The sequence below is a fragment of the Apium graveolens genome, chromosome 9, assembly GCF_009905375.1.
Source record: "Apium graveolens cultivar Ventura chromosome 9, ASM990537v1, whole genome shotgun sequence".
NCBI classification, from domain to species: domain Eukaryota; kingdom Viridiplantae; phylum Streptophyta; class Magnoliopsida; order Apiales; family Apiaceae; genus Apium; species Apium graveolens.
In genome coordinates, this window is record NC_133655.1 from 147,351,258 (window position 1) to 147,362,827 (window position 11,570).

An 11,570-nucleotide genomic window follows, 5' to 3' on the forward strand; every position below is an offset into this window, starting at 1 on the left:
CTGCAAAAATGATCCAATTTGATACCCGTATTGGATAATTATTCAAACCGGGCTTTTTATAAAACACTTTATACGAAAATAATGTAATAATACCCCGTCTTTCGGGAATACGAGTTTTATTGATTCACCGAAATGATTATCGTATCGAAAATCTTGCGTCGGGCCGCGCACAGGTCAAACCGTAATCCGGATTGAAAAAGTCAAAACACGGAAAATGTCAGGAATTACCAGACTAGGTTAGGAAGGAGTTTTCGGAAGATTTTCGGGTTGTAAAAATGTAAAAACGGTTGAGGTTGGACGATTCCCGGCTTTATAAAATAATTTTGTAATTATTCAGAAAATAATTAATAAATTCATAAATCAATATAAAATTAAATAATAGTCCAAAAATTACCGAAAAATACCTTAATTACCTATATTTTATTCTGGTCATAATAAAATTAACACACTTATACTTTACCACAAGTAAGCATCCACATATCCAGACCAATCATCTGGTAACTTACCAAAAATCATATAATAATCATTTATTGATAAAAATATTTACACGCGATATCCCGGATATTACATTATCCACCTTGACCAAAACATCCTCCACAATGCCACGTGGGTAAGTAATAGAACGATCAGCTAACTGCAAGGTCAGATAAGTTGGCTTTGGATCAGGTAAGTCCAACTTCTTGAAGATTGACAAGGGCATCAGATTAATGCTAGCTCCCAAGTCACATAAGCATTTGTCAAATGATACTTTTCCAATAGTGCATAGAATAGTGAAGCTTCCAGGATCTTTAAGCTTTGGAGGAAACTTCTGTTACAGCACAGCACTACATTCCTTCGTAAGAGAAAAGGTCTTTAAGTCATCAAGCTTCACTTTCCAAGAAAGAATACCTTTCATAAACTTTGCATAACTAGGCATCTGTTCAAGAGCTTCAGAGAAAGGTATGTTGATATGAAGTTTCTTGAACACCTCCAGAAACTTCTCAAATTGCTTATCCAACATTTTCTTCTGCAGCCTCTTAGGAAAGGGCGGTGGAGGATAGATATATTTCTCCCATGTATTACCCTCAGGAGGAGTGTGCTCAACAGTAGTCTTCCTTGGTTCCACTTCTGCTTCCTTCTATACTTCTTCTTCAGCCACAGCTTATTCATCTGAAACTTGAGATTGTTCAGGATTTGCAACTTTCCCAGACCTCAATGTGATTGCCTTTACCTGCTCTTTAGCTTCCCTCTTTCCTGGTACTTCAGTGTCACTCGGGAGTGTACCAGGTTGACGATTCAGCAAGGCATTGGCAATTTGTCCAATTTGATTTTCCAAGGTCTTGATAGAAACCGCTTGGCTCTTATACAAAATCTTCAACTCCTCCAATTTAGATTTTTCATTAGAATGTTGTAGCTGGAGTTGCTGCCTTGGTGCATATTGCGGTTGCTGAAAACCAGGGGGGTTGTACTGCTTTGTTGGATAATGTTGATAAGGCTGTTGAACCGCATTCTGAGTGTTTCTCCAACTGAAGTTAGGATGATTGCGGTTGTTGGGATGATAGGTGGCTAGTACAGGTTGCTGCTACCTCTGAAAGTTGCTCACGAACTGAGCTGATTCACTAGAAATAACACATTAATCAGTCTCATGGGCACCAGCACAAAGTCACAGACACTAGTGATTTGATGAACTACATAATTACCCAAAGAATCCACCTTCATCGTCAAAGCCTTAAGTTGAGCAGCTATAGCAGTAGCTGCATCCAACTTCAGAATTCCCGCTACCTTGCCCTGAGTTAGTCTCTGAGAAGGATTCTGGTATTCATTCGCAACCATCAGTTCGATCAATTCATAAGCTTCATCATAGCTTTTAGCCCATAAGGCTCCTCCTGATGCTGCATCCAGCATGGGTCTAGAAGTAGCACCCAATCCATTATAGAAGCAGTTAATGATCATCCAGTCAGGCATCCCATGGTGAGGACACTTTCTAAGCATCTCCTTGTAGCGATCCCAAGCCTCACACAAAGATTCTCCAGATTGCTGAGCAAATTGAGTAAGTGCGTTTCTGATTGCCGCAGTCTTCGCCATAGGAAATAATTTAGTTAAAAACTTTTGAGCAAGATCCTCCCAATTGGTGATATACCCTGGTGATAGAGAGTGTAACCAACACTTAGCTTTATCCCGTAGAGAGAATGGGAAAAGCCTCAACTTAATAACATCTTCAGAAACTCTATTGAACTTGAAAGTGTCACAGATCTCGATGAAATCTCTGATGTGCATGTTGGGGTCTTTTGTCGGAGAACCCCCAAACTGAACTGAGTTCTATATCATCTGAATCATGCTCGACTTAATCTCAAAACTATTAGCCGAGATGGTTGGTCGAATAATGCTAGACTGAATATCATTGATCTTCGGTTGAGAGTAGTCCATCAAAGCCTTCAGATTCGCTTCTGGTTCTCCCATTGCAACAAGTGCTTCTTTTTTTCTCAACTAAGATCTCTTCTTCAACTTTCTCTCTAACTACTACAACTTCTTCCTCAACTTGAGCCAGAGTTCTCTTACGAGTCCGAGAATGCGTATGCATACACACTCGCTAGAGTACATGAAACAAGACAAGGAAACAAATAAGTAACAATATCCGAGTCAATGAAATTTAACGACCACTGATGACAAACACATAAACTAAAAATTAACACCGTGATCCCCGGGAGTGGCGCCAAAAACTTGTTAGTCACTAAACACGCGCTAAAATTCACGCAAGTATACACATTTCCAAGTAATATAGAATCATTTCTAGTCCGTTCCCTCAGGGACACGTTTAGGTTAACTTTAATCAATGCATCTATGCAACAATGGTATAATAATTTTCCAATGCTAGATGATTAACAAATTGAGGTTCTTATCACTATCATTAACTAAGAGATTAAACTAAAGAACATTAACTAAGAGAGTAAAGAGAGTTGAATACTATATGACATAAACATGGGATTCTATCTTCGTTGGATACTTCATTCAATAGCCTTTTACAACTTAAAACAAAGAATTACAAGTATAAACTAGATCTTCTTCGCCTTGGTTGAATTGTGCTCTTCGGTCTTCTTACGCCTCTCCTTAGGCTCTGGTACGTCTTCTTATGTAAAATGAGCATAAGTTATGTTTATATAGAAGCCCATGCAGATTAGAAGTCCAACGGATCAAAATTCCAGAAGAAATAGGATTTAATTTTCCCGACCTAGTGCGGCCACGCGCTTGACCAGCGCGGGCGCACTAACATTCTGCTCTTTGGGTGCGGGCGCGCATTATCACAGCGCGAGCGCGCCGTTTCTCTGGAGAAACTTCTTACTTCTTCTTTTCCTTGCTGATTTGAGATGGTCTTTTCCCGAGCTTTTATTCTAGACATCCTCCTAACACCATATTAACATCAAGACAATGCTAATTCACCTGTAATCCTAACAAATGCCTGAAATGTAAAAACACTATAAAAACACTGTTAGGCCTCAATGATACTATAAAAGGGGGTTGAATATAGTATCTACAATTAATTCGATCATGAACACACGTATGTAACAGAAAACAAGTTTATTCAATATATCAAACTCTGTTACAGTAGGTTAATCTACTTTCTCAGTGATGTAAGATATCACTAAGAGCTTCTAGGGTTACAATGAATAATATTCTCGTGAATGATAACACCTATAGTGTAAACCCTAATCTTTGTTTATATATTACACAATTACAAGATAACTACCAATTGATATGATAATGATTCTGTTTCCTAGAATATATCAATCAGAGATTATCTACTGCAGTCCTATAGTTGTCCAATTCTTTATGCATATTTTTACTTGTTTAATCCAGATCCTCTCCTGTAAATCGGCCGCTTTTCATCCCTGAAGTGTATCCGCACTTAAGTCTTGATATAAGTTCTGACACCTTAAGTTCTGATAACTTCTTGTCTTCAGTAAGTTCAGATTTCCAGTTAAGTTCTGATATTCTGATAATAAGTTCTGAAACTAAACAAATCAGATTAGACATGATATCACAAATATATCTAACAATCTCCCCCAACTTGTAAATTATGAAAAATATACAAGTTAATAGATTTGATGATGTCAAAAGCATTTAAGTACAAATGCAATGAGATATTATTTTAAACAGCTAAATACAACTTACAGTACATGTAGCTTTACCAATATCACTGGATCAATCTGAATCCATAGTGATTCCTTGTAAAGTCTGTTACCAGTTGTCCTCAGCATTTCTCAAAACTTCAACTAACTGTGCTTTGACTTGCATCAGTTCTTTATCTTTATTACCATCAATCTGATAAATGGCTGCTCTGAGTGCAGGAATTGATGTTCTTTCAAGTCCATCTCCAAGTCTGATAACTCTGGGATGTGAAGAGTATTCATTGTAGCATAAGCATGTTCCTTTCAAAAGTACTTCTACCTTAGCAGAATTCTTCCTCATAGGAATTTCTCTTCCATCATCCTCAGTGATTTTTAGAATATATTCAGAAGCTTTTGTACCAAAGATTCTGAGAAGATCTCTTATAGCCTTCAAGATATAATCTGACCATCTTCTTGTAACATCAGATTTTATTTCCAAAAGATAGTGAATATGTTGAAGCTCATAGACAGACTTCTTTAGCACATCAGAATCTGCTAGTCTGTAAGTTCTACCATCATTGAGAAACAGGATCAATTTCTCTTTAACTTCATCTTCATCATGAGTATCCATGACAATTTGAGCAGACAACACTTTGTCAAGGTGCTTTTATTCGATTTCTTCATATGGTTTGTCTGTCAAAATGAATGGATCTCTGAGAGTAACTTCTACTCCTGTTTGTATCTTTTCTTTGTCCGAACCTAACCCAGATCTGTCTCTAGCTTGCTTGGCTTTTAACCCAAATGTTGCAAGTTGATTCAGCATTAAGTTGGTCTTAGGTTCCACTGGAGTAGCTTTGTTCCAAATCAACTTGAGCTCTGTCAGAGGTTGATGTCTTGATGACTTGTTCAGGATTTACAGATTCTTCTGTAGCTTTCTATTCTGAAATTTCTTCACTCTGAACAACTTGAGTTGTGTCAGAGGTCGTCTTAGATTCTTCTGTCATCTTTCTTCTTTTCATAGTTTCAACAGTTTCATCTTCAACAGCAGTATCATCAAATACTTAAACCATCTTGCACACAGGATTCATCAGAATTTGAGGAATCTTCATCTTCTGTTTCTTGACTGTCTCCCCAACTTTTCCTTTTCCCTTATCTTTGGGATCAGTAATACTTTGAGATCTAGTACTTGATCTAGGAATCTCTGTGGCAGATCTTTCTTTTATCACAATACCTTTCTCCTTAGGTTTGGGAGGCTTCTTTGTATTAGAAGCTTTAGGCTGTAGTTTTGACTTTTCAGCATTAAACCTTACTTCTTCTTTTCTAAGTTCCTCTAAATCCACTCCTGGATTATCCTTAACGAACAACTTCTTTACAAGTTCCACATCTAGGGCTTGAATCTTAGGATCCTTGTAAAAGAAGGTTGCCTTATTTCCGATAAACTTCAGAGTCTGCAAAAACTTCTGTGAATCTTGGCTTCCAGCTTGAATCATTACATCAGAAGTAGTTGTCAGAACTTGATCATCAGAATTTGTGATCAACAAAGGAACATCCTGATTTTTAGGCTTCTTTCGTTCCTTATCCCTCCTTTTAGTAGAACCAGACAATCTCTGATGAGAACCTATCTGTTGAGAAGGAATCCTGCTCAATTGCTCTCTTTGACTCTGACCTCTACTCTTATCAGAGTTTCCCTGGTCATCACCATGATCATCCTTTTTCTTTAGTGTCTTGATTGGTGAGCATTTGGACTTAACTACCTTCTCCCCCTTTTTGGAATCATCTGGCAGAAGTAGTGAAAGAAGAAGTTCCACTGAAGATTGGATTTCATTGAGCTGTATTTGTTGAGAGGCTTGATTCTACAATACCTCATCCAGATGGGCCTGCTGCTTGATTTGAACTTGCTCAATAGCTTCCATTTTTTCTTGAATTGGTCTGATAAACCTGTTCTTTTCTAGTTTGTACATCATGTCCATCTTATCAACTATTTCCAGAAGTTTATCAGCCTTTTTATGAGTCTTGGAGTGTTGACCTTGAAGTGTTTTAGTACTGAGAGCAGTGACTTTAAGTTGTGTTTTGAAGTCAGAATTTATCAGCAACTCATCAGCTTTTGAAACATGTTCTGACAGAACATGTGGGCTTGGAATAAAATCAGTATCGTTCCACTTCTTTGTCCATTCAACTCCTCTGTAAGTGTCCTCCCAAGGAACATGAGTATCTTCTTCAACAAATTTAAACAATGCCTCCTTGCCAAGAATTGGAGCATTGACTGGAGCACTGTCTCCAGAATTTGATAAAATCTCATCATCTTCTGATAACACCAGAGTTTGTGTAACTGTAGGAGATTCTGGAGCTTCTATTTCCAAATTCTGATCTTCAGGTTCTAAATCCATAATTGGTGTAGTAGGAATTTCAGCATTTAGTATTGGAGAAATAGGTGAAGTTGCCTCTTTTGCTGGTGGTGCTTTCAGATACAAAATAGTTGGAATATTCAACCTGTGAATATCAATTTTAGGACTTAACCCTGAACCTCCAACTGAGGCAGTTTCTTTGAATGGAGAGATAGGAGGTGTGACCACTGTGTCTTGAACAGTGTCTTCAGGTTGAGGTGGAGCTGTCAAAGCTTCAATGACTGTAGGTTCTGATGAGATCAGAGATTCCTGATCCCCTTTCTCAGCATCTACAGCATCCTCAAATTGAATTTGTGCAATATGCACACCTGCTCTAGTCTTCCTTGATCTTCTAGATGGTGGAGTGATATGATCTGTATCAGAATTTAAAGGTCTTTTCCTTTTCAAAATCCCAGAACCCTCAGCTTCATTCTCCTTCTAAAGAGTTGACTCTTCAGCTTCTAATGTCACAGTTTCTGATGCAGGAACCTGGACTTGTTCTTCCTCATCAGATTCATCTCTCAGAATCATCCTTCTTCTTCTCCTTGATGGTGATTTAGGCACATAGATATTTCTTTTGGTTTTGGGCCTAGAGGATGTGTCAGATTTTATAACTGGCACCTTTTGAGAAGTACCAGAGGTTGGTTTGGTTTTGGATTTGAGAGGTGAGCTTTCGATAGTAGGTGCTGATGGTTGTGGTTGAGAGGATTGTGCTGGTTGATAGTAGGTTCTGATAGTAGGTTGTGGTTGAGTATTGGAAGGTTGGGTTGGTGGAGGTTGAGAAGTAGCAACTTCAGGAAATTTGGGTATGTATATGTTGGGGTCAGAGTTTACTAAGAACTGTTTTACAGATAGAGGAATTTGAAGAGGTCTTCGTATGTCTTTCTTATTATTAGCAGATAACAAGTCTGTGAAGGCCCTTTTATGAAGTTGAAAAGGTTGAATCAAGTCACTAAAGGCTTGGGGCTTATCAGAACAACAAAAATTGTAAATAAGCTGACAGAACCTAGCAAAATAAACAGTATTTGGGTCCTCTTTCATCCTATCCCCAATAAAACCCAAAATAGTAGTAGCATAATCAAAATGAGTTTGATTAAAAAGTGCATATCCTATTTGCTGACTCAGAATTGGAATATCATCAACATTTGAGCATTTGTTGGCAAAGGTTCCGACGATGTAATCGAAAAAGAAGTTCCACTCCCTTCGGATGTAGGGCCTCTTCAGTTGTCCCAGCTTGGACAGACTTTTCTCATAGCCAAGATTGGCCATCATGCTTTGTAGAAGTGGATCCCTAATCTGAGAGTACAATTTTCTGGTAAATGTAGAGCTTGTCGAACAGTAGACAGGGTAACCAGGTGCTCATCTTCCCCAGTTGTGAAAATGATGCTTGGAGACCCATCTTCTCCACCATTATCATAGACTCCAGAACTCCAAAACTCCAGTATTTGTGTTCCTGAGAGTGCTTGTGGTTGAGTCAAAGCATACTCAATCTCACTGCGAGTAAGAAAATCTTGAATGAAGTGAAGATCTGAAGGAGCATCGTCCTTGCTGAGAATAGCCATATAGTTGTTAGGGACGAACTTCGCTCCATTAAAGATAACATCCTTTGGTACCATTTTTGTGAAAATTAAGTGAAAAGTTGTGTGTGTATAGAGTGTTTGATAAAATGCCTGTGAGAAAATAGCTTCAGAGAATAATAGAGAGTGAGAGATGTTGTGGATATGTTGTGAACTTGATGATTTCATTAACAAAACACCTTAGTAGATTTTACTTAGTGAAAAATGTAGCACTCGACGGATAAGGATTATAGTCTCGACGGATGACTCAATATAGTCCCGACGGATGATGACTTATTATCCATCGAGTGAGTAGCTTGCGTAATATTGAGTCTGTAGCACATTTCTGCATACACCTTGTTTAGATTCTGTAGTAGCACTCAAGTCATGTTGACTTTAATTAGATATGCAGAATAGGTTGATTAATTGTACATAGATGATGTCTTGTAATTCTGCATAAATGAAATAAAGTCAAGTGCCAGATAGCTACCCGACGGATAAACAACAATGCCACTCGACGAATGATCAACAAGGCAACCCGACAGATGATCATGTACCCGACGGATAATCAATTCAAACATTTGTTGACAGTGACAACACAGTCACATGCATCGAGTGTATGCAAAAGGAATGTGGAAGCCTATTCAACTGGGTTTTAGAGAACAAAGAAGCATTGCCATTTCCATGCTATTTAGAAGATATTAAAATATGCTGGAATAGAGTAATGAAGCAACATAGTATTAGACTTGATAGGTTTTGTTTTATTATCTTGTCTTATTACTTTGTAATCTTGGTGATATATAAACCAAGAAGTAGCAAATAGAAAAATAACTAAGCAAGAACATTATCTTTCAGAGAAACAATTGTAAGCTGCATCCTTATAATTTCTCTGTAAACTTAGTTGTTCATATTTGTACGCAGCTGTGAGCTAATCTTGCTACACAGAGTTCTCTTGATATAATATATATCTCTGGTGGATACATTCAAATCCACCAGAAAGTTTTTAAAGACTTGTGTTTTTAATTACTTGTGTTTTGATTTTACTAACTTCTTATTCCGCACTTTGCAAATCAAACACTTATATATTATTAAGATAGAACATTTTATAATTCGTGAAAAAGGTATAAGAATTCCATTCAACCCCCTTCTATAGTTCTTGTTGCATTGTTAGGGACTAACAATTGGTATCAGAGCAAGCTCTTGATAAACAAAGAGTTTAAAGATCAAAACAAAATAGCAAGATGAACAAGAAGGATGTTGGAGTCAAGATTCCTTTTCTGGACAAAGATAATTACCATCACTGGAAGGTAAAGATGCATCTTCATTTACTTTCTCAAGATGAGGCCTATGTAGATTGTATAGAAAGAGGCCCTCATGTACCAATGAGAGCTACAACTGGAAATGAGCCATCAGTTCCCAAGCCAAGGCATGAATGGTCAGATCCTGATATTGAACAAGTCAGGAAGGATAAGAAGGCCATGAATATTCTGTTCAATGAAGTTGATGATGATATGTTTGACAACATCATCAATTGCAAAACTGCCTTGGAAGTTTAGGATACAATACAGATTATCTGTGATGGCACTGAACAAGTCAGGGAAAATAAGATGCAACTGCTAATTCAGCAATATGAGAACTTTCATAGTGAAGATAGTGAGTCTCTCACTGACATTTTTAGTAGATTTCAAAAACTACTAAATGCTCTGAAGTTGCATGGGAGGGTCTATCAGACAAAAGACTCCAATCTTAAGTTCCTTAAATCTCTTCCAAAGGAATGGAAACCTATGACAGTCTCATTGAGAAACTCTCAAGATTACAAGGATTTTACTTTGGAGAGACTGTATGGCATCCTGAAAACTTATGAGTTTGAAATAGAGCAAGATGAGAGGATGGAGAGAGGAAAGAAGAAAGGAAGATCCATTGCACTAGTTGCTGAGTTAGAGAAAGAGAAGGAGATGAAGATGGAAGCTGTTGAATCAACTTCAAAGGTCTGTGAAAACAAGGGCAAGGGGCTGGTAGCAGAAAATGAAGATTCTTTGAGCCAAGATTAAATGGAAGATATTGATGAACATCTAGCATTTCTTTCCAGAAGATTTGCCAAGCTCAAGTTCAAGAAGAACTTTGGAGCAGCTAAGCCAAATAGAAACATGGTGGATAAATCAAAATTCAAATGTTTCAAATGTGACTTAGCAGGGCACTTTGCCAGTGAGTGTAGAAAGTCAGATTCCATCAAAAAGAAGTTTGAGCCTGTGGATTATTAACATAAATACTTTGAGTTGCTCAAACAAAAGGAAAGGGCTTTCATTACACAAGAAAATGACTGGCCAGCAGATGGTCTGGATGAGGATGAGGATGTCAGCTATGTCAATCTAGCCCTAATGGCCAAGTCTGATGAAACAGAGATAAGTTCTTCAAGTAATCAGGTAATCACCACAAACCTTGCACATTTATCTAAAGCTGAGTGTAATGATGCCATAAATGACATGTCTACAGAATTATATCATTTGTGTGTTATACTTAAGTCTCTTACTAAGGAAAATGCTAAAATCAAAGAAAACAATTTGTTTTTAAGTGAGAGGAATAATGTGCTAGAGTCTCAGTTCATTGAATTTGAAAAATTAAGAATTAAGTGTAAAATTGCTAAGGATGAATTAACCGAGTCCTTGAAGAAAGAAGAGATCTTGAAGAAGCAGCTTGAATGAGAACAAGAGGTGATTAAGGCATGGAAAACATCTAGAGATGTTCATGCTCAAATCACCAAAGTTCAAGGTATTGAGTCCTTTTGTGATGCAGCCTGGAAGAAGAATAAGGAGAAGCTGGAATCCAATTTGGTTGAACGATTGCTAACAGATGTAGACTCGATGGATGATGAGGATCATCCATCGAATAACAAAAAGGGTTATCCATCGAGTGATATAAATCCTCATCCGTCGACTGTGAGCAAACCTGTGAGTAAAGCCAAACTTATCAAGTTAAATGAGAAATATGGATCAGTTTCCAGGAATTTTGTTCCAGGAAAATCCAGACAAGTGAAGAAGGAGAAAAAGGCTAATATTGGTCATATGACTGTCAAGCAATTGAGTGACAGACTGGAAAAGATTGAGGTTAAAATAGTGGCTAAAAAGAAAAATAATAGAAATGGTAAAGTAGGAATTAACAAGCATAACAACTACACACCTGATAAATATGCTCCTAGAAAAATCTGTGTCAAGTGTGGTAGTGTAAATCATTTGTCTGTTAATTGCAAAACTGCCATGCCTACTTCCATATCTGTGCCACCTCATTTTCCAAACATAAATGTCATGCCCTCTATGCCTATGAATGCTATGTCTACACCGAATATGAATGCACAGTTTGCTAATATGCCATTTGCACCTAATCCTTATTATGTTGCATTTAGTATGCCATAAATGCCATTTAGTATGCCTTACTGGAATAACATGTTTACTAATAGCATGTCATTTCCTGTTAATCAAAATATGCATGATAATTCTGTTGTAATGAATGGTTTCAAAGGTTCAACTCAAATAACTAAGGAAGAATCT

General features: G+C 37.5%; 1 non-coding gene across 1 annotated transcript; it reads left to right on the forward strand.

Moving 5' to 3' along the window:
* The first annotated feature begins 1,942 nt into the window (after positions 1-1,942).
* LOC141688345 (small nucleolar RNA R71) lies at positions 1,943-2,049 on the forward strand. The gene has a single exon (XR_012561792.1). It is a non-coding gene; the product is annotated as a small nucleolar RNA R71 (small nucleolar RNA).
* The last annotated feature ends 9,521 nt before the right edge of the window (positions 2,050-11,570 follow it).